This window comes from Acipenser ruthenus, chromosome 16, assembly GCF_902713425.1.
Source record: "Acipenser ruthenus chromosome 16, fAciRut3.2 maternal haplotype, whole genome shotgun sequence".
Classification (NCBI taxonomy): Eukaryota; Metazoa; Chordata; class Actinopteri; order Acipenseriformes; family Acipenseridae; genus Acipenser; species Acipenser ruthenus.
In genome coordinates this window covers 6474120-6498987 of record NC_081204.1, presented here as the reverse complement: position 1 = coordinate 6498987, position 24868 = coordinate 6474120, and the positions used below count along the sequence as shown (strand labels likewise).

The 24868-nt window shown below is 39.2% G+C and overlaps 1 long non-coding RNA gene across 1 annotated transcript; it reads left to right on the top strand.

The window, feature by feature from the left end:
* On the top strand, nucleotides 1-24591 carry LOC131697707 (uncharacterized). Its single transcript, XR_009307453.1, has 3 exons — nucleotides 1-435; nucleotides 4975-5085; nucleotides 24529-24591. It is a non-coding gene; the product is annotated as an uncharacterized LOC131697707 (long non-coding RNA).
* Nucleotides 24592-24868: the final 277 nt, after the last annotated feature.

The following is a 24868-nucleotide window of genomic DNA, read 5'->3' as shown; positions in this document are numbered from 1 at the left end:
TTCGGTTATCTCAGATCTAATAAATGTGTTATAAGAAGTTATTCTAAATATATCGTAAAATATATTTTCTGAATATAGGTCATGTTTTATTAAACTACATCTTACTTTACTGATACATCTAACATGTTATCTATAATATCATGGAAGGACATATTTGATATGCAATGTTGCTACCAATGTTTTATTTTTTCATCAAGCATACAAGTTTACTTTTAGTTGTTTTTTGGGGGGGAAGATAGGAAAAATATTGTTGTTAATATTAAAATTTCTTAATCTGGAATATTTTTGCCAGGTTGCCAGGTGTTAATTGACTAATTGACAATCAATTAAAAAGGGGCTGGAAAGCCAGACCTTGCTTTTTTTGTTTGTTTGTTCTTTCCTCTACGAGCCTGGAGGTGACAGGGAAGAAGCATCACATCTGGGTGTGGAACCAGGGTGAGCTTCAAACTATCACTGTGCGTTTAACTGGGATTATAGGATAGGTTTGTGATAGGGATTCATTTAGGGGAATTTTAATCCCACACCATCTTAGTTTTTGCAGGGAGAAGACTCCTGGTGTGGGACCTCCCTTTTAGTGCGAGTAGCACACAGCCCCAGCTTGGCCAGCTTTTGTTTCTTGGTCTCTAGTCCTGTTCTCTGTGACAAAAAACTACTATTAATTTACAACCCTTCCCACTGTTCCTACTTGTGACTAAAGGTGGTCCACTAATTCTTGTCTATTCTAACCCAAGGTGTAGGATTAATTACAGTCCCAAGAATATGGAAACAACCCCCTGCCCCCCCCCAAACCACAGAGTTGTGGTTCAGCAAATGGATAAATTCACAACCAACACTACCAATAGTGAGAATGATAAAAGGTGCTTTAGCAAAGGAAATGTTATTGTATTGTATGGCTGGTCTGCAGTAAAGTATTGTTTTATTTGTAACTGGAAATGTGTTGACTATTTTTATTGAAGGATATTTTTTACCCCTGGTTCCTTCAGTAGAGTAACATCTTTATTATTGAGACACGTTCAATTTTCAATTGTGCAGTGTCTGGTAATTCTGTAATGTGCTAACATGACCTGCATGATAATTCACAAATACTCCTTGCAGCAAGGACCCGTATTGATAAGAAACTAATACAATCAAATTTAAATAAATATATAATTCTCTCCTTTCTGGGATTAAAACAGAATAAATAAAAAAAAAAACCGAGAGGTTTGAAAATCTCAATGTATGTGCTTGGTTGTATGAGCGACAACAAACATTTTGACACACATTTTACCGTTTGAGCAGTTTGTCGCTTTGACCAGTAGATGGCAGTATTGACTTTTTTTTTTTTTGTTGTATTTTGTTTTTATGTTTTGTTTTTTTGTTGGTTTGTTTTGGGGTTTTTTTCACCTCTGCATCTGGTGAATGAATGTTGTAATTGTTTAGTCCATTTAGACAAATAAATATGCAAATATTTATAGAGGTCCATGAAAAAAAAAGACGATATAGTGCTTTAGTGAATACGTAAACAAACTAGACTGACCAAAACATTTTTCTGATAAATAAAATAAAACAGTTTTTTTTTTTTTAGATTCCTATTTAATGTCCCAAATGTCGCTGTAACCCTGTTTGAAATCCCAGTAACGGTAGAATTGTGCTGTTTCGTCAGAACTAGTTATGCGCGTTTACAGCTTCTAGTCATTCTAGTTTAAAAGGTGAGGAAGACCACAGGTTCGAAGAAGAAAATACTGCGCAATTTAACATGATAAACTCATGTTCCTTTGTTTAAAACATGTGCATCTGCTTTAGGAAAATTAAAGTGATAGAACCAATTAGGCTAGTACTTGCGAATGCAAACAATGACATGATTTAGTACTAAACACTCAATTCCGTCATTGCAACGGTATATTTTATACTAAATAGCATGCTGTTTGTTTTCCTTTTTCGATTGTCCCACTGCAATGTTGATGAATGCTTCCCCTATCCAAAGGGAAATATGTCACCCTGTCATGATGATAAACATGACACAATTCAGCCCATTCTTCTGAAAGTAAATTAGATTTAAATATAGTTACATTAAGGTCAACCTAATAGAACTATTCAACCAAATATAATATACAGAAAAACCACTAGATGGCACTGGAGTAAGAGTGTATGTATCCTCTACAAACTGTAGTAGTACAGGACTCATCCAGATTGATTTAGTGGGTCACATCGATGTAAACTTAAACAACACCATGCAATTCAATGTGAAAACAACAACAATGCAGTACTATTGGATTAGTATATTGATGTAGCTGACCGATCCCTCTGTCTGTGTACTATAAATAAAAAATATCATTATAGTGTTTAGACAAAGTCTGCTGTGGCAATTCAAAATATACATTTAGTGTGTAATACATTTCAAATTGATACATGATGCTAAAAATATTGTTGATGTTCCAATAATATTTAAAAAATGCACGTGGTGTTCTATGCTTTTAATTAGTCCTTGTTTTTCCCGTTAACAGTTGGTTTGGAACCAATCAGTGAGGAGCTCCTGCCTGCACCTGTAACATTATCGATTTGTTTTACAAGAAAGCTTAAGAGTGTGGTGCAGGCTTTGTGAATATGGTCCTTTGTCTTAATTATACAAAATGATTAAAAGCTGGCAGTTAGTAGCATGTATATTATTAATGCATCTAACCAGCAGGGGACTATACAGTATATATTGTATAAACATAATGTTTCATGCAAAACAACTCTTAAAGTTCATATTGATCAATATATCAATATATGCATTAATTTTTTTTTATTTTATTTTATTTTTTTGCATTATTGGGACATATGGTGCTACAGCTGGTTCAATTTTAAACAACAAGAAACTGAAAAGAAAACTCTTTGAATCAAAAATCCTCCATGAAAGAAGCATCTTTCCGAACACGGTGCAATAATTATAAAAATGTGTAGTTCTCCGTGTCGTCATCCTGTTTATTTTCATCTGTCATTTTAATTTACCAAGAGTCAACAACTGCCTGCAGCAAATCTGCACTGTTTCACAAAGAGAACAAGCTTTGATAAGTAGTGCAAATGATCAAACTTAATTATAGTGAGAAACAGGCACACAGGTGTTAGATTATGTTAATTGTGCTTCAGACAATTTCTGCCAAGAAGTCAATTAACATTTCTCAGCTTTCATATTCTGTAAATTCTATCCTGTGTTTTTGTATTTTTCAATTGACTAGAATTTTGCAAACTATTAGTATGTAGTTGCATTAATCACATGTTTCATTATTATACAGTGATACTATCATTTATAGTAACTGTCGGATGCATGCACTGAGACTAACTGATGAAAACCATCATCTTTTTTTCAAATATGGTGGGCGAGTTTCATATCCTTCTGCCAGTACTGTGTTTTGGGGGACAATGGATCACTACACAGCTATGTATCAGTAATGATACACTAGATATACAATTTGAAATGGCTAGGCTGGAGTGGGTTATCCTCATTCAAGACCTACAGTAATAAGATCTTCCTTGAATACATTGGAAGCAAGTGAACCCAATTAGCTTCAACCACCTATTGTATTTATTTCCTACATGCATGTTTTCCTTACAATACCTTACAGTACTTGTTGTAACACATTTAATTATGGTAAATACATTTTGAACACTGGGATTTACAGTGGTTTAATCTGAATCCAGCACAATAATAATGTAAATGTTGGTGCATACATGTCCCATGATGTGAAAGGACTATTTGCCTTATCTGTAGAGCTAGCTTGTAGCATTTTGCTATCCCTGCTTCTAGTATCTCTCAGATAGTTCAGCACTGTTTAGTTCCTAGTATGTTAGGCATTTGCCTTGGGAGAATTTATTTTGTGCAACAGAAGGCTCCAGCTGAAAATGCAGCAAGCCTCCAGCAGTGACCAATGTAATTTCAAATGATAATGCTGGATTTCGAAAGCAATGCTAACCCACCTGCCGCTCCATTCAAAAGAAAGAATCATTCCAACATTGCTAATGTGTGGCCAATTGAGCTGTGATCCGAATGAGATGTTATCAAGACACTTGCAATCTGTTGGCACACCATGTCCGCTTGCTCTTTACACTGGCAATGAGGTATCACTTCACTGGAGGTGTTGTTTTGTTCAGAACCTGGCAGTGGAGGAGACCTCTGCACATTTTCAGTTTTTCTGGTTACACAAGTGTACTACATGCTACTTGACTGTGGTGGAGCATGACTCCAGTAAAAGAGAATGTTATACAGAAACAGTAATACAAGAGGCATGGTTTAGACTGCCACTCTAAATATACAATAATACTGTATCTGGGAACTACAGTATTACCACCAGGCACTACAAGTGAACAAAAAGCTTTATTTAAAAAAAAAAAAATAGGAAACCAAAACCTTAATCCTAATATATATTTATTTTGGGGTTGTTTGTTTCGGGGTCACTTTTCACCCTTTAGGCAATTTGTAAAGAGCAATTTGTAAAGAGAGAATATATATATATATATATATATATATATATATATATATATATACACACACACACACACACTAAGAACAGTTATGCTAGCTTTTTTTAGGGCTGAGTATTGAAAGCATCTTGGTCCACAAAGGGGGGCAGATTTTGAATGCCCGTTTCACGGCACATCATGGTATAGACCTCTTTTTAGAAATTGTGCCTACTGGGGTTTTGTTGCAGCTCTCATCACTAAGATATTATTCCCTTTTTTTGGTTTCTCCTGTTGCATTTCTTTGTTGCCGACAAGAAACTGAATCCCAAGGGTGCTCCATTTCTAAGCATTGTATTTAATTTAGTTTATACAGAACAGTCATGTGAAAGGGCACATTTTCAATATTCCATTTGGAATGTTACAGTCTATATAGTTACATCTTTTAAGGCAATTGCATTGCCTTTTAGTGCATCACATACATGAGACTTTTAGTGGGTAGGAAAACTGGTTGAAAATTTACATTGTTAATCTCAATATGTTCATTTTGTTTTTCAGGTGGAATGAATTCCCTTATGGTCATACATCATATTAGAGAGGGAAGCAGGTATGAACTGATTACAATCCATTTGTGGTAGACTTCAACTGTGATGCAGTTTTCAATTTGAGGTATGTATATATATATTATATAATTAATATATTTCTCTTATTGGATTAAGATATAAATGTGGAATGTGAGCTGGAGATGGCTTGGGTTCGTTCTGTGAGTAACTCGTTTGTATATACAGGTTATATAGTGGGTCACGGCAGTAAATACATGATTACATGCAAAATGAAGGTTTGACCTCTTCAGTCTATTCAACCCTTATTAAAATAATCTCTGAGGTGTTGCTTCTCTGGCTGAGAAGACTTCATGAATACTGATCCGAGGCTTATGATTATCAGTTTATAAAAGGACCGGGTACATTTTGAAACAAGAAGACACTGAGAACGACTTCTAATCGAAATGTGTGTCAGAATTGTAAGTGGTTCTATTAGTATTGGTACTATATAAAAAAAAAAATGGAAGTACATTTTGAAAAACAAAATTGTTGGTGCCTGTGATACTGTCTTTTAAATAAGAGTATAGTTCATTTGCACCTGTATTGACTAAATATATGTACTTAATATATAGTATGATTTGTTTTCTGTTCGTGTTACTGTTGCATAGCAATCTGAATTGAAACATAGTATTGAAATGTAGTATATCTGTGATTTATTGATATCACTTTATAGAATAATTACCAGATACAGGTATTATGTACTATTGCATTTTATTATGCTAGCCCTAGCCTGAACTTAAACAAATCAAATGTGAACAATACAAATATATATATTGACAGTGTGTATTTAAAAAAAGAATAAACTACTTTTTATGTACAGAAGAGTTGTTAAGTGAACATTCTGGTTTGTTTAGTAATATTTACAGTGGTGTAAATCTGTCACAGCATGTATATTCCCTTCTCATAACATGCACCATATTATAAATATTATTACAGCTATGTTCCCAATTTTACAATGATCAAATCATCCATGTGTTTTAACTAACCACAAATTTGACACGAGAGTGCTGCCTCAGTGTTTTCATTCTTGCACAAACTCCACATTTAAACAATGTGTTTAATATAAAGATGTCCTTACATACATATTGTGTCAGAGTAGAAGCAGGAAGTGTGACAGGGCAGAGGCCCTGCACACAAAGAAATGTGTGTTTTGTGGTTGCCTATACACAGCCACATGTTAAAGTAATTGTTTAATTGGTGTGGGGATTGTGTCATTGTATTGTTTTATTGGAAGGTGTGGAATGTGGCCAGGTGGTAACTGAATGATTGATTGTCATTGACCTCAGGTCACACCCTATTAAAAGGAACAAAGATTGAGTGTTTGGTGTGGGTTGTGTAGGAGAATGTGGAGCTGAGAAGGAGTGGAACGAGTAGAAAGCTACTGTGATAGCGATGCAAGGGTGCTGTTTGTCTATTTTGAAGTTTCTGTGTGCAGGGTTTTGTTTGACCTTTTGATTTGTTCCAGTGTTTTTGTTTATTTGTGTTTAAGTAAGTGTGCAGGAGCACTAAACTTGCAGTTACTGTGTCTGTGTTGCTATTTCTGCAGCTGGCCAGCCTTGACTGCCTGCCACTTTACCACATATGGTGGGAGCAGTGGGATAGTGCCCTGACCCAGCATGGAACTGCAATTTAAAAAAAAAAAAAAAGATTGCCAGGTTCCCTACATCCTCAGAGCTGGGGATGTTTATGAACTTTTTTAACCTGCCCTACCATGAGTAAGCCGAGCCACTGCGCCTGCGAGGACTAACAGGATTGGCTATACCAGTACCGTGAGCTCCTGCTGGAAACAGAGAGAGACACATAAACAAAACACTGGAACAAATCAAGGTCAAACCCTGCACACAGAAACTCTTGAAAATAAACAAACAGCACCCAGGTATCGCTATCACAATAGCTTTCTACTTGCTACACTCCCTGTCCCACTTCCTGAAGAGCACTTTCATATGAGCTCATATAAGGCATGGATTTGAACTGGTTCTGCTTCTGTCACCGCTTGGCTATTTTTAATATCTCTCTTTGGTCTACTTTACATCAATCTGTCTCATAAGAATGTATGCCTGGTTTTGTGCACAGGCCTAATGTTCAAGGGCACAGCAATCTGAATGACATTAGTAACTGTCACTGCCACTGACTTCATATGTTATGTTATGCGGAATCAGACAAAATGTAAACATATTATATTTCACCTGGAGCCACAGAATTGAGGGAGCCTGGATAAGGTTGAGTCCTTTCATTTTTGAAGTTCTTTTTGCCTGCCCTTCATGGAAGTTTCATTGTTTTTCCACCTGGAAATAGTTATATTTTCAGTATTTCTTTCTAGCCAGCAATTCATAACAAGTAGTGAGCTTTGTTTTAGAGATCAACTGTTTTACACTCTTTTCTAAATGCACCAACCATATGCCAGGAATAAAATGAGGAATGAATTCTGTTCTGGCACAAATATCAGAGATCTATTTTATAAAAGAAACCAATTACTACAATATGTATTTTTTAAAAAAAAGGTAGACAAATGCTTTGATTGCATTGGACAACAGTCTATTAAGACACACACATGAAAACCCACATGGCAACTCAGCTCGCAAGCAGGCTCTGACTGGCGTGTGCAATGTAATTGGGCAAGTTTCAGTGGCCCGAATCACAGAATACTTTAGTACTGGAAATCATCTGTTTGAGCAATGTGCTAGGAGCTAGGTGGTCCTTCCAACTGTTAAGGCCATTCTAGAATTGCCTTGCCATGTCTGTTTTCAGAATGCAGCATGTTTTTTATTTTTTATTACTGCTCTCTTTTGTTACTAAATAAAATGGCATTGAAATCAGTACTGTTTCTCAATAATGATATTAGATAAGATCTAAACCTGCAGCTCTCACACCTATACCACTGGTAAGTAGGAGGATAGGAGGGAGAGTTTGGTAGGATTATTTTTATGTGTGTGACTGGCTGTAGCAGGCTGGCTCGTGTGGTAACGTCATGCCAGGAAATGCAGGACACAGAACAGAATGCGCTGGTGCACTGTTTAATAATAAATAAAGAAAAACAAAAGGTTTGAACAAAACACAAACACTTTCACAAAACACAAATAAAATGACACGGTGGCCAAAATAAACAGACAAAAGAAACACTAAATAAAACACTCATTTATGCAGCTGTGCCAAGACTTGATTGCTAATCAGTCATTTAATTGAATCTCAGCACAGTCTGCACGTTAAGTACTTTGTGACACACCCATGCCCAAATACTAATACACATTTTATCTGCACGTGAAGTGATTGTGCAATCCCCGCACCTAAATACAAATATACATTTTAAATCACCTGTGCTACATAACCCACACTCTGTGCACCACTACACACATACATATAAACTATATTTGTATTAAACTGTGCAGTGGGTTTTACCTAATAACTTAATAATAGCTTCCAGCATGGCACATTGAACATTACAATATTCATTCTGATCTAATATCTGTACACAAGTGAAATATGTTTAGGGAAAAGAGCCAGCCCCCAACTTATGCGATCACAAAGCATATTGTTGAATTCTATACCGGATCCTGACTAAAATCAATATTCAAATGAATGTAGAAAAAAAACCCAGTATTAATTAAATGTTACATAGACGTTCTAGGAATATATGTGTATTTGACATTATCTTTTCTCTTTGTGGGAAATGGTGTTGTATTGGGTCTTTGAAGGTAATTTAATTTCAGCTGGCTGAATCTTCTTCGTGCAGTGCAGAACTTCATTAAAAACAGCATGAAGGGCTAAATCCAACACTTCCAGCGTCAGAGTGGCCTTTAGTCCCAGAAAAGTTAAGAATGGGACTCAAAAAATATATATATTTTGTCCGTTGGTTAAAGCAAAAGATCTTTTTTATAAATACAAAAAAGTTCATCAAGTAGTCGTACATCTGTCTCCCAAAGCTGTCCCAATAATGTATTATTACAGATATAAAACAGTTAACTTTGACTATAGCGTATACCAATGTATAATTCTAATATTGGGTGTCTAAAGGTTAAGGCAATTATAATGAAATAGCTTTATTGAGTGAGCCTCATGTTACTTAATAAAATAAGGCTTGAATGAAAAATGAAATCTTCAAGCAACTTAAGGCTCTGCTTAACCGAGATACAGTATTGTTTGATCAGTTTAGTCATATTAATAAATCATTTGCTAAGAGTTATGTCAGCCACTGTACACATCATTTGTATGTATTGTTGGAAGATCATTAAAATTGTATAAACCCCTGAAAGAAGTCTCTATGATGTATAGTCTGTATGAAGTTTCTTCAGAAGTATCAATCTACACACAGCAACTCCAAAGTGACTTTTTCCTATCTTACAGAAACAAATAATATATTTATAGTAATATTAATTTATATATTACAATATATGATGGATCCCCCAATATTTTATATAATATATAGTATGTACAAAAAACTATATGTAGCATGTCAATCTATTAAAATATATGATTGAAAAGGGTAAGACACTAATTTAGGCTAAGATCATATACTTGGAGCAGAGACAGGTTCAGGATGCTGGTACGCTAATTAACTGCATGTCTTCTGAAGGCTAAGAGTTCATCGTTCATGCAGACTGCAAGTTTACACCCATTCCTATTCTAAGATTCCTTTCAATGCCCTCATTAGCTTAGGAGAATTAGCAGTTCGAGAAAACTGAGAACCAAAGGATAAAAGTCACTCGGAGGTGCTGATTAATGGGAGGTGAACCTGGCCCCTGATTAATGGTACAGCTCATACAGTGAGTGCTTCATATCCTATTTACAAAGGCCATCACTGGCAGCCCTACTCTAGTCCTTTAGCAGCTTGAGCAATAACTAAAAGACTATTTCCTTCAGATTGAAGAGGTGTTATTCGGCAGTAGTCTGTACAGTATTTGGATGAGGTGCTTAGGTTTAGAGGGTGGTACTAAACTCATTTAGTGTTGCTCTACACTAAACTACATCTTTACTTAATTATTATTATCATTAAATTATATAGGAATGAAAAAGATTACCTGTTTATTATTGCCTGTATAAAATAAAGACAGAGAAATACTGCATATCCAACATAGGTATTAAAAACAAAATGACCTGTATTTTTTGGTACTATATGCACACTGCACATACATTATATGTTATACAGTACTGTTTCTCATATATGTATTATGTAACCAGGAGGTGGCATATGTTTTTGGGTAGATCTCGATTAGTCTAAGAGACTGAATATCCTAGAGATTTAAACAAAACCCAAATAATAAAAAAAAACAATGCAGAATCCAGTGTATAATCTCTACTGACAAAAATCTTACTGGGGCACAAGCTATCATCTTATGCAAGGTGTCTGTTAGCCATTCTTTAATATCGTGTACCATTGAATTGATTTAAACATTAAACAACAAGTTCCCTGGAGACCTTATTACCTTGAAGTAGATGCAAAAAGCAACCCCCCCCACCCCCACCCCCATCTAATGATCTGCTAGGGAAGTCCTATCCAGCAGCTGCTGTTCTCGGATAATATCTTCCTATTGTTAAACAATATCAATCATTCAAATCTCCAAAAAAAAAACCAATATATGAAAAAACCCAGCTTGCGGTAACTATACAAATATTTTAACAAACACAAATTATAAAGCAGTAAGAACTAACACAGCGTACTTACATGTCAGGGTTTTACATATTTTTGTTCAATTTTATTTCCTTATTGAGTTTTATACCCCTGAGATTGAAGACATCCATTAAACAAAAAAAAAAAAAAAAAAACACTGTGTATTGCATACTCTTAGATCTGATTATTAATCTGGACACTACAAATTGCTTAGTGATGATAAAACTATAGTGTCAGGGTGTATTTTAGAATGTCGGGATTAAGATAATCCTTTTCATATTTATATGGTTATACACAATCCCACAGCTTTAGTTAAAATGGCTTGAGTGTCCCCTATTTCATTTAAAGCTGACATATACTGGTTGGATTAAAATAAGGTTTTTCCTCATAATAGTGAAACTGAAGGGGAAAAGCCCATGAGATAATGTAGCGGTGTTAAAAGACACTAGGTCAGTAAAATAGAGACAACAGTCTTTAGAGAAATCATGTTTCTGGACTAGTAATTACGCATTTCAGCTGGTGCCCAAATGTCAGCATTGAAATAAATTGCTTTATTCACAAACTAATGGATAATGAATTCCTATGAGCTTCAGTCTATCTTTGTTACATTAGAAAGTGTACTATTATGTGGGTCACATTTTTATTTATTTATTGTGAAGGGTATCTCTGTACTGAAATGTTACAATTGGGAAAGGCTATTCTCTGTGTCCCCTGCTGTTCAATTTAGGTCAAATGACAGCCTGAAAGAAATTCCTGATCTGAGAAACAAACACCCACACACACACAGGTTCCCAGCAATAAACTGATAGACAAGCAATAACTGGTGTGATAAAACAATGCCACTGACTGAGGTAGATAACTTCAGCAGTGATATGCTTTACTATTTTTAAACTTTAGACTAGTAAGAACCAATTCAATGCATTGTTTTCAACGCTATGATTTTAGTGTGGTACTGTTTCGTTATGTGTGTGTGTGTGTGTGAAATTGAAAATACCAAATAATAATAAAAACAAATACAAAAATCAAACTATACAATAATACAATAAATGGTAGTATTGATATGTCAGACTAAAGGTTTTACAACATCATTTTCAACACAGCAATAAATACATATTTGAACACTGTGTCATAAACTATCCAGAGGGAGGTAGTGATTTTAACTATGGCACTGCTTTAAAGAGGTCAGAAACATGAAATATGAACATGAATACTTTGTGAATGGTCCTTAGTACATGTACAATTGCATGTCAGTTCATGGCCTGACCAAAATACAATGCTTATATAATTACAATGTAATTGCAAATTACTGAGTGGTTTGTGCTTATTACTTTTCATTTATATATATATATATATATATATATATATATATATATATATATATATATATATATATATATATATATTCAAAATACAATTGTGGCACCCTAATCTTAAACAACTAACACAAATGTGGCATTAGTTTCCTATATTTGGCCAACTTTAATTGCACTTTTACCCAACAGAGGCAAGTAGACTCTGAACTCTTGGCTACAAGTCAACCTCTGAAAGCAGCTGGGGCCTTTGCGTTATTATTTATTTATGTTCTGTGTTTATCTATTGAAATGTCGAGTGAAGTTATTTACTGTGTGCTGGAATAACAAAACAAGTTTGTGTAGGATTGCTGGTTTTACAAATCAATCAATCAATCTTTATTTTATATAGCGCCTTTCATAGTGGACCACCATCTCAAAGTGCTTTACAAGATGCAGTAACAACAAGAAAATCCATAATACTTTAAATAGAGAAATTCATAGTATATGATAAAAAAAAACAAAGACTACCTATTAGTTTATTAAAAAGCTTAGATCCAAGCATCTGGGGGTGCTTATATTTGCATTGCTAACATTGTAGGTCTCCTCAGTTGAAAGCTCTGACCTCCCAGATAACTGTCTTTCATGAAGCTCAGTTCTCTCCTTCTTATGTGGTCCTTTCAACTCTTCAGATGCTCTGATCTCACAGGAAGACTAGGTTCCTAGCAACAGTGCTGCATAAACAGAACAGCAACAGATTAGAGAGACCAAAAGCAAAGCAAGGATATCACTGAACCAGACTTCAAATGTGAGGAAGGTTTGGGGGTTGAATTTCTTTTGGTTCATCATTATTTTCTATTTATTAATTTGTCTGTGTTTTGTTAAACCCTTTAGGAATCTTGACCCAATAGGACACTGCAGTCTGTAGACCAGTAAAACTGTTTAAAATTACATTAACACCTTTCAGTTTAAACATAATATTATAATATGGAAACAAAAAGAAAATGTAATTTATTAATTATATATATATATATATATATATATATATATATATATATATTCAGCTTTTGTGCCGTTTACACTGTTATGCTGTGAAAAACTCATTATCCTCAATTGAATTCAGCAAATTGTTTTATATTGTCATCTAGATATAGACAGCAGAAAAAAAGTTAATTAAAACGTTCTTTACAGATAATCAAGTGAATTGTTTTTTTCAATTTATTTCTAATTTGTCATTTGTTTTGAGATATTATTATGGTAATGGCTTAAAGTGTTCCAGAATTGGTTTAAATGTCAGAAGGTCAAGAATGACTTCCTCCTTCTGCACAGGACCAGTCACTACATATCAAGGTCCCTAGCTGGGTAAAGCTTCACCTCCTGTCAGAAGGATCGATAAACCCAACATGGATAGAAAATCCCAGTCAATACAGACACCAAAGGCAGCCACTAAATCCAGTGTTATTGTTCTAGAGGAAACTCCCCTGACAGTATAAGCCCCTTGATACTCAGCATGTGAAAACTGGCTGCTGCTGAGCACTTGTAGTGCAGTGCCCATAGCACACACTGTATTCGTAAGTCAACAGTACAGGGATGGATGAATATAATGATATAAAATAAAGCAGTCAGCATCCTGCTTTCCAGCTATTGAACCCTGAATAACCCCTCTGAGCTCCATTGAAACAATACATTACTTTGTCCTTATTTATTTATGCCTTACTTATTGTTTGCCATTATTCTGAATTAGGTGAAGGAAGGAATCGTTTCCAAGCATTTATCTCCAACATTGCTGCCATGCTTTACATTTCTAAACAGTGATCTAACAGTGGAAGATCTTAATATCCCTGCTCCTTAACTGTGTATTAATCCTACTGCTGTTTCTCCACCAGGTGTAACTTATTATGTGTTTATTTAGCAGACGCCTTTATCCAAGGCGACGTACAGAAACTAGGGTGTGTGAACTATGCATCAGGTGCAGCGTCACTTACAACAACGTCTCACCTGAAAGACGAAGCACAAGGAGGTTAAGTGACTTGCTCACACACAGTGAGTCAGTGGCTGAGCTGGGATTTGAACCGGGGACCTCCTGGTAACCTCCTGGACCTTTTCTTTAACCACTGGACCACATTGATCCACTTAGTAACATTACTGTATTTAATACATTGAAAGGGCTGCAGGTTTGAGGTCTGCAAAATGAAAATGTTAATCCAACGGTATTAAGGTTTGCCACTGTTTTGATCAATTCGATTCAGGAATCCCATCCAGAACAAAAGGAAATGCATATCCAAGCCAAGTAAATGAAACATATTTCATCCAAAGCTAATAAGATGTGATCAAGACATGAAAATTCATCTCTTTTGAATAAACAATATGATGCTGCTCCTGAATCATTTATGAAATATGCACAGTGCTTTAGGAGCTAATGCAAATCCATCACTATGAGTAGCATTGCAGTGTGGGGTATCCTCATAACAATTGGGGGGTTTATATTGAACACTCAATTTAAAATCCATTCAAAATCTAAAATTTAAAGAAATGCATTTCCTATTGTGTAGAGTGTATGGGTTCCCCTTTAAGCTAATCTCATGATTAACTTCCATGGTTTGATTATTAAAGCAGGTAGGATTAGTGGGCATGAACAAGAAGTGGACAACAGAGAAAGCCCCAGCACATTGATCTGGATTAGGATTAATGAGAAGCCATCTTGAGACAGTGTGGTTTTGTTGAAGAAACACCAATGATGGGACCTTAGAGACCTTAGAATGGTATAGGGGGTATCCATAGAAAGATGCAAAATACCATCAGTACAAGGCTTGTGTTGTCATTACATATAAATTGTTCCTTGAATGGTTAAACTAGAAATTATTAACATGACCAACTGTGGCAGGAATGGCTGAGGGTCTGACGTCACGGCAGAAGAAGGGACCACAACAACAAAAAGGTATTGTGCAGTGGCGCGGGCGCCGTTTTATTTAATGAATCCAAAAAAATAAATAAAATATTCAAACAGAAAACACTCGCTCACAGAGCAAAATAAATAATTAAACAAAAAGAAATCACTAACACAAAAACACAGGTCAGGCTGGGCAGATCGCCGTCACTGTTCCTGTTTACTGTTAAATTTCAATTTCTCTCCTCTCGTTCTCCCGTTCCTCCTGTCGAACACCCACCTAAAACACCCACCCCGAGCTGGAGAGCTGCAGGCTTTTTATATTCAGGTGACCATCTCCCGATTAGCAACAAAATTAATCACTTAATTAATTCGGGAGATGGCCACCTTCTGCACGAGTTTTTTCATTACACCTGGCAGAGGACGAGCACCGATCTCGCCTCTGCCAGGACATGTTTTAAAACTAAACAAAACAATAACAAACATACGGCGCTCGCCGTCATGCATACAACAATCAAAATAAACAAACACAAAATAACACAGGAGCGGAGGGGGAACCCTCGTTCTAAAAATAAACAAATCAATGTACAGGGCTGCTCGCCCTGTTACATATCCCCCCCCTTGTGCAAAGCACACATGGCCCAACGGCCACCTTCCCCCTCAGTCTCATAGTCCCGGAAGAGGGGAAAGCCCAGTGTCCATGGGGGTGGCCATGGTGGGATGTCCTCCACCCCCCAATTCTTCATGGCCGGCAGCTCCCTCTTCCGGGGCTCCCGCCACACTCTCTCCTGCCGCGAAATTGCGGCTGGGGGAGCTGGTCTCCTGACCTTCCCCCTCCTCTTCATGGCCAGCAGTTCCCCTCCGTGGGGCTCTGACCACACAGACTCCGGCCGCGAAAGTGCGGCTGGGGGAGCTGGTCTCCTGACCTCCCCCCCCTTCTTCATGGCCGGCAGTTCCCCTCCGTGGGGCTCCGACCACACAAACTCCTGCCGCGAAAGTGCGGCTGGGGGAGCTGGTCTCCGGACCTCTCCCCCTTTCTTCATGGCCGTCCGTTCCCCTCCGTGGGGCGCCGGCCATAGCGTAGTGATCCCAGGCGAAACCGGATCCCTGGCGACCCCAGGCGAAGCCGGATCCCTGGCGACCCCAGGCGACGGCAGCGGACCCTCGGGAGGCGACGGCAGTGGACCCTCGGGAGGCGACGGCAGCGGACCCTCGGGAGGCGACGGCAGCGGCAGCGGTCCCTCGGGAGGCGACGCAGGACCGGCAGCAACCCTAGGAGACGCAAGGGAAACACAGGCGACCCCAGGCGATGCCGACGGCGGGAGGGGAGCCCCTGGCCATGAAGGCGGCAGCAGGAGCTCCACTTCTCCCAATGGTGGTGGTGGTGGAGGTAGAGGTAGCTCCTGCTCCTCTCCTCTAGACGGTAAAGGCGGCAGGGGCTCCTCCTCTTCTGGCGGCCAAGGCGGCAGGGGCTCCTCCCCTTCAGGCGGCCAAGGCGGCATGGGCTCCTCCCCTTCAGGCGGCCAAGGCGGCAGGGCTTCCTCCCCTTCAGGCTGCGAAGGCGGCAGGGGCTCCTCCCCTTCAGGCTGCGAAGGCGGCAGGGCTTCCTCCCCTTCAGGCTGCGAAGGCGGCAGGGCTTCCTCCCCTTCAGGCTGCGAAGGCGGCAGGGCTTCCTCCCCTTCAGGCGGCCCAGGCGGCAGGGCTTCCTCCCCTTCAGGCTGCGAAGGCGGCAGGGCTTCCTCCCCTTCAGGCTGCGAAGGCGGCAGGGCTTCCTCCCCTTCAGGCGGCCCAGGCGGCAGGGCTTCCTCGCCTTCAGGCGGCCCAGGCGGCAGGGCTTCCTCCCCTTCAGGCTGTGAAGGCAGCTCCTCCCCTTCTGGCAGCGAAGGCGGCTCCTCCCCTTCTGGCAGCGAAGGCGGCTCCTCCCCTTCTGGCAGCGAAGGCGGCTCCTCCCCTTCTGGCAGCGAAGGCGGCAGGGGCGCCTCCCCTTCTGGCTGCAACAGGGAAACCAGCAGGCATGTTCCCTCTGCTGGTGGTGGGAGCGACTCACAGTCCTCCCACGGAGACGGAGGTAGCACCAGCAGGTATTCTCCCTCTGCTGGCGGAGGTGGGAGCGACTCACAGTCCTCCCAGGGCGGTGGAGATGGCACCAGCAGGAATGCTCCCTCTGCTGGCGGAGGTGGGAGCGACTCACAGTCCTCCCACGGGGACGGAGGTGGAACCAGCAGGTATGCTCCCTCTGCTGGCGGAGGTGGGAGCGACTCACAGTCCTCCCACGGGGACGGAGGTGGAACCAGCAGGTATGCTCCCTCTGCTGGCGGAGGTGGGAGCGACTCACAGTCCTCCCAGGGCGGTGGAGGTGGAACCAGCAGGAATGCTCCCTCTGCTGGCGGAGGTGGAAGCGACTCCCAGTCCTCCCAGGGCAGTGGAGATGGCACCAGCAGGTATTCTCCCTCTGCAGGCAGAGGTGGGAGCGACTCACAGTCCTCCCAGGGCGGTGGAGGTGGAACCAGCAGGAATGCTCCCTCTGCTGGCGGAGGTGGGAGCGGCTCACAGTCCTCCCACGGAGACGGAGGCGGCACCAGCAGGTATTCTCCCTCTGCTGGCGGAGGTGGGAGCGACTCACAGTCCTCCCATGGAGATGGAGGCGGCACCAGCAGGTATTCCCCCTCTGCTGGCAGGTACCTGGGCTGTGGACCTTCGGCCTTCCCCTTCTTGGGCCGTGGACGCACCGACTCCCCCCTCTCGGGCCGTGGACGCACCGACTCCCCCCTCTCGGGCCGTGGACGCACCGACTCCCCCCTCTCGGGCCGTGGACGCACCGACTCCCCCCTCTCGGGCCGTGGACGCACCGACTCCCCCCTCTCGGGCCGTGGACGCACCGACTCCCCCCTTTTAGGCGCAGGACGTTCGGGCTCCTCCCTTTTAGGCGCAGGACGTTCGGGCTCCTCCCTTTTAGGCGCAGGACGTTCGGGCTCCTCCCACTCAGGCGCAGGACGTTCGGGCTCCTCCCACTCAGGCGCAGGACGTTCGGGCTCCTCCCTTTTAGGCGCAGGACGTTCGGGGTCCTCCCACTCAGGCGCAGGACGTTCCAACTCCTCCCTCTTGTCTCCCCTCCAGCAGCTGTAATCCCAGTCTTCAGGGAGGGGGCAATTAACTGGGAAATGCCCCCGCTCCCCACAGATGCAGCAACAACTCAGCTGGCTTATGCTATGGAGGAGGGCTTCCCAGCTCATCTCCTCCTGTGCCTGCTGTTGTTGCTGCAGCGGCTGCTGTCTCCTCATCCTCCTTCTTCCTCCCATCTTCCTTCCTCCCATCCTCCTCTTCACTCTCCTTTTCTCCACACACAAAAACGAAAAAAAAACGAAAAAACCTGCAGTACCCTCTTCTGCCTGCGTCCTGGAGGCGCTGCAATCCCACCGCTGCCACCACGTGTGGCAGGAATGGCTGAGGGTCTGACGTCACGGCAGAAGAAGGGACCACAACAACAAAAAGGTATTGTGCAGTGGCGCGGGCGCCGTTTTATTTAATGAATCCAAAAAAATAAATAAAATATTCAAACAGAAAACACTCGCTCACAGAGCAAAATAAATAATTAAACAAAAAGAAATCACTAACACAAAAACACAGGTCAGGCTGGGCAGATCGCCGTCACTGTTCCTGTTTACTGTTTACTGTTAAATTTCAATTTCTCTCCTCTCGTTCTCCCGTTCCTCCTGTCGAACACCCACCTAAAACACCCACCCCGAGCTGGAGAGCTGCAGGCTTTTTATATTCAGGTGACCATCTCCCGATTAGCAACAAAATTAATCACTTAATTAATTCGGGAGATGGCCACCTTCTGCACGAGTTTTTTCATTACACCTGGCAGAGGACGAGCACCGATCTCGCCTCTGCCAGGACATGTTTTAAAACTAAACAAAACAATAACAAACATACGGCGCTCGCCGTCATGCATACAACAATCAAAATAAACAAACACAAAATAACACAGGAGCGGAGGGGGAACCCTCGTTCTAAAAATAAACAAATCAATGTACAGGGCTGCTCGCCCTGTTACACCAACCCTGATCTGATTTTCATTTTCCATGATTAACCCTAGTCAGACCATGCTTTGCATATGACAACACAGCCAAACCACGTTTTCATTGTCAGATCATTGAGGTTCGAAGCATGGCTGTACAGTACACCATAACTAGCGGTAGTCGTTGTTACACCACGAGTTCCCATGAAACAGTTTTCCAAATGTCTCAGCTGTTGCCTCAGTGGTAAGGTGGTCATTTTGTTCATGAATGGCTGCTCTGCTGCTATTAGTCAGGTCAGTGTAATTTGATATGTCGATGCTTGTTTACTGTGGCGTCATACAACGTATTTTGTATTGTTTCACCTCTTGTTTCTGTATGTGAAGATGCCTGAGGTTAGAGAAGGCAGAGTATTCAAATACATATTATGCACCTCACATCAGCAAAGCAAACACGCAGGATCATTATGGCAAGCTGTCTGTAAAACAGAGACATTTCAAATTAGACTATCTTAAACTCATTCGAGGCATAGACTTTCGAATGTCATTTATCGTATCGTGTTATAAAAGATGTATGGATAAATAGATACATTTTAAAACAAGAAGGAAATATGGATTACATAACTACATATTATTACCAAAAAGAAACAGCTATAGTATATTTTTAAGCTACAAATAAAAGCCTCTCACAGGTGTTGATTTCCAATATACAATTTAGCAGTAATTTGCAAGTTAGAAATGAATGCTTTATTCTTCCAGTTCACATTTTTTAAGATATTATAAAATATTTGATTATGTTTTATATTATCATAAAGTGAGATACAGCAGCAGCCTTTAGTCTTATCTTTTACACACACTTTTAATAACTAGTTAATACACACTTTCAAGTCCTTTACATATTGGTTTGCGTTTTATGTTCAAATACCAGGACTTACTTTTTTTTTTCCAACTGTTAATTGCTAAAATATTTCTAGAGTAGTTTCAAGCAATATCTTGAATCACTCTGGTTCAAACCATTCATATCGTGTCAAGGCAAGTACTAAACGGGTCCATAGAGGACTGAGGCCCACATCACAAAACCTTGTACAGGTCAACACTGAAAACATGTGTTTGCTGATTAGATTTGGAAATACAAGCTTGTACTTTTATTGATAATAATGCTCCAACTTAAAAAAAAAAAAAAATTGTATTACCGGTTTGTAAAAACCATAATGACTTTAAATCCAGCCCTTCTACAGTATACAAATTAGTTAGATAATAATGCATGCATGCAGGCAAATTTCAAGTCAGACCTCAGCCATTTGGAAAGAGTGAGCACAGAACATTCTGTCTAGATAGATTACACATTTCCATACCTTGTGTGAACAAGCAGGCAAGACAAGAACAATTCATGGTAAGAGTTTCCATAACCTGTCTTTAAGTTAGCCAATGTATGTGTGTTAGCATGTGGTGGTATTTATTTTTGTGTAATACAGCTTCCAGATTCAGGCACACTTTTAAAATCAGGATGTTTTAAGCACCAGTAGTTAATATTGTTCAAGGAATCTTCAGATACTATACTTGACAAGTACATTTCAAATACAGATTCCACCTTGTGAACATGCATGCTTATAGTATAAAAATGTATACTTCAGTAGTCTAGACCATAAACCATAAACCCGACCAACAGAAAATCCCATAAAAAATAGAGGTTTGTTTAACTGTGCTTATAAAACAAGCTTCTATTTGTTAAGCTTATTATACAGAAACTTTTCTAATAACATGGTTCCAGGGCTCATTGCTTATTTATATGAAGCAAACCTCATTTTATCTTTGCAGTGAGTCGATATCCAAATGACCATGCTGACTATTAGGGATTTTTTCCTGTCTCAGGCTGTACTAAATTGAGAAAATGGTCTTGAAAGCAAGCTATTATACTTAGATTCCGACTTTCTCGCTTAGGGCATTGATTTAAAAATAAGCTGAGTTCACTTGACTTTTTTTTTTTAAAATACATTTCATTACTACAAAAATAACAGCCGATAGCTAAAACAGATCAGAATGCTTGGCTAATGTCACTGTGAAAAAAGGCTTATCTCATACAGGTGGAAGTAAGTCCTAGTCCATGGGCCTTGTGCAAGCATCTACAGTATGTTACACCTTAATTGACTTCTGGCTTCCTAATTACTTATTTAATATATCTCTTTGCTTTTTATTTAATTATTCACTACAGCCATCATTTTTTCCCAGTTCTGCTTGCCTAATTTATTTCCAGGATAGTTAACCTCTGATGTTACACTTGAGTGGTATTTTATAATATGTTTTAATCTCCTATTATTTAGTTAATCTACAGCCACTTGGCAGTTCCCTTTAATTACATTTACATGTAATTAACAGTTTTGAAAAAAAAATGAAAATTGAAATATGCCATGAGTGAATGCATGTTCTCACCTACAACAAGAAGAGTATCCTTTTGGACTGGAGTCTGCAACTTCTCCCTCCCTTTTATAGATTGATCAATAACAACTCTTCAGTTATGCCATTTTACTCCAAGTATGGGGATTAGATCTGCTATCTATGAGAGTGTTTCATTAATTCATTAGTGACCAGCACTGACTGAAAGCTGGTGGATAAGGCATTGTGGACTGTACCTAAAGCACTATCCACCTTTCTGATCTTAGTACTAAGTTCTGTCGCATTCAACACATTATTCTTGAATGTTTTGGACCACTGTAATTACCAGTAGGCATCTCTGTGCTCACCACAATGTCAGAACAATGCTGTTCAAAGGTTAACACCCAGTCGCCTCTACTGGGGGACATACTGTATAGTGTAAGAGCACAGCAAGTATTGACATATGTTCTAGTATACAAAAACATGTAACAAAGGGGTTGGTTTGATAAAGGAACTTAGATCCTGTCAGAGAGGGGAAAAGGAACCACCTGGATTTTTTAATAAATAGGGGAAGCCATGTTCTGTCGGGAGAAAAATAAAACTGCTTGTGGCAATGAACCAATTTGTGAAATAAGTTCCTATTGTCAGTAGTTTGTAAACAGTTCCTCCGTTCGTTCAGGTAAAATCTGATAGAGCTCCAAGCATATATAAGCACTTACAGTACCAGTTAACATTTAAACCGCAATATCAAAAGCAAAAAGAAAAATGCTCGTTCTGCAAGTTTATGTGAGAAGAATTCCACTTTGTATAGCTTGGCTGAACAGGCATTTACTTACGCTAAGATAAAAACTGCAGTTAAAAGCAAACACATTTCCCATAGTCAGTCCCTATGGGAGCTTGTGAAGAAGAGACAGACTGAAGTGCTGCAAGTTACAACAGGTTAGCAAAAGAACGTCTCTTTTGTGAGTCTCCAGCAATAAACCTTCACATTATAGAGAAACAATAAAGGATTCATTCACCCGAGCTTCAAAAGACAAAAGTAAAAATTCACATTTTCTGAGTGTAGATCGTAAATATTTTGTTCAAACATTACACACCATTTCTTGACTTAAATACTGGATACTGAAATTTGCACTGTAAAGGAAGGTGCTAGTGATGATTGGCGATGAAAATTAGAAGCAGGTAGAATGTATTTTAATGGCATCATTTCAGATAAAGTAGCAAAACATTTCAAAACATGTTATGGGCAATGTAATATAATAATGCACTGTACAATATACAATAACAAGGAACTAACATAGCTATCTTCCCAAACTAAGTTAGTTCATGAATGCTTCTGTACAGTACCTTAAGGGTATCAAATGAAAGAAAGGTGTTCAGCAGCACTAGGCTTTCTTCCATTGAACTCTGTGTATCTCAGTACTGAGACTTGTAGATGAAGGCAATCCCAGTGAGCAGCACACATGTTATGGATAACCATTTTGTGTGCTTTAAAACAGCACTGTCTCATTAAAACCTTTACCTACTGTAAGGAACCATTTATTCCCAATACTGCAGGTCTGATACTTCATACAGTTCCCTTTGAAGCCATTGTAACAATCCTGTCATTCATCTGTAGAACATGTGCATTCTGCATATGTACTGCATCTTATTGTTGATGCTTGCTTCTTTACAGACAATTATCAAAAAATAGCTGGAAGTTAAGGGATTCAAATCTATCAATCGGCTTGCCAACCACATTGAGTTGCTTTACAATAGTCTACTTTAGAACGCTGATGTCATTGTAACATTGCTTTCTTCTCATTATCCCATTGCCTTATTAATCAGCAATGGTCTGGCGTCTTCCTCCACTGGAAATGAAAATGCACCAAGGCTGTGAGCTCTTATTTCTATTATTGCAGCTGCCACATGCAGTTTACGTCAACAGCATAACAGCATCTATAGCAATAATGATGGTGGATGTCAATACCATTGTGCTGTTATGCTATCATTTTTAAATGCTGTTTTCAAGGGAAGCATTATTGCCAATTTCTATAAAATACAGTGAAAAATAATCTTGGCAGTCAGACACATTGTGAAGCACTCAGGGTTACATGACAACAGTTTGGGTAAAATCTCCCAGATTTAATAGTTTTGTATGACAATTTTTAAGCAAATCTTCAGTTAAAAAAATAAAATTATATATATATATATATATATATATATATATATATATATATATATATATATATATACACACACTGAGACATACACTTATCATACTTTGTGTGCAATCTGTATTATATTTAATAGTTATCATGCAAGGAAATCATTACTGTGTCAAAGCAATGAGGCATTTTTGTAAATGTTTATATCTATTTCAACTGTGTTTATTATAATTGTCATTATTCTTCAACAGTTTATTAGGATACCCTAGTATATACCTGATACTTTATTGAAATGTTAATACTGATATAAAAGTGTTTGCTTTTAAATTATTTAAGTGTACATTTTCTTTACATAAAAAACAACAACAATATAAAACAGACCAAGACAAATTGCCAAGTTTCCAGGCATCTATTAGAAATTAAAGGTTTTTTAAATTACAATGTCTCATTTCTAAGCCATGCGATTTGCCAGGAGCTCATTTGCAAAGCCCCATCCTGCAGTCATGTGGTTTATAGTTTGGGAATAGAACACATGGCAGCCAGGTGGGCAGCAGTTTGGGGCATGCATGCATGGCAGCTGAGCTGATATATATAGCAGTTTAGGACATGAATGCACGATTGAGATCGGCAGTCTAACAGCAGTCTGCAATTGAAGCACCTGGATGCTGGGTGAACTGGCCTGCCTTTCTCACAGTCTGATTGGCAAGGCTCAGAAAAACATATATTGAGCATCTCTTTCTGAATACAAATGGAAACAATTGAAACTGTTTTAAGCTTATCTCAAGAATCTTCTAGTTATTGATCTGAACAGCTGTTCTCATTCCATTCAAATCATGTGACATTATGACCTTTCTACTAATAATTGCAAACACCATAAAATAATGAGGTAAAGGCACCTCTCAGACCAGTTAAGTCAAATTCTAAACTCACATACACAAAAACACATCTCAACAGCAAGTTGCTCCTAATGGTTGAAATACATTGTTCAAATGCAGTACAGTGGTAGCAAAAGAAAAGAAAACAAAAAAACAGAAAAGGTATACACATTGCATTTAAAATTTGTTGCTTAGAGACTCTAAAATTGCTCTGTTAGTTGCAGTTCAGTTGTCTGTATTACAAAGTATATGCCTGGGATGTATTGTGTCTATTTGAATGATTTAATTCCCCTCTATCCCTTCTCTCTCAATGCAGTGGAAGCAGTCAAGGGGAAGAGAATGCATCAGGATAGGACAAACCCCTGAAAAAGCACCAAGCACAGTGAAACTCTTATGCAATAGAAGCATGGTCTAGAGAACCTTCCTTTTTAAGGGCTCTAATAACAATGTATTAACTCCAACATGAAACGCATGATTCTATTGTTTTTATTCTCAACTCATGCATTCTTTGTATGCAGGCTGGTCAAATGTGAGAGCTAAAAGAAAGTTCAAAGGTCGAGAATGTTCAGCTTCATTAGGTATTTCTAATGCTGCTGTTTTCTTCTTGTCCCGCAGAAATTATAATACCAATTATAAATGAACATGCTAATTATAAT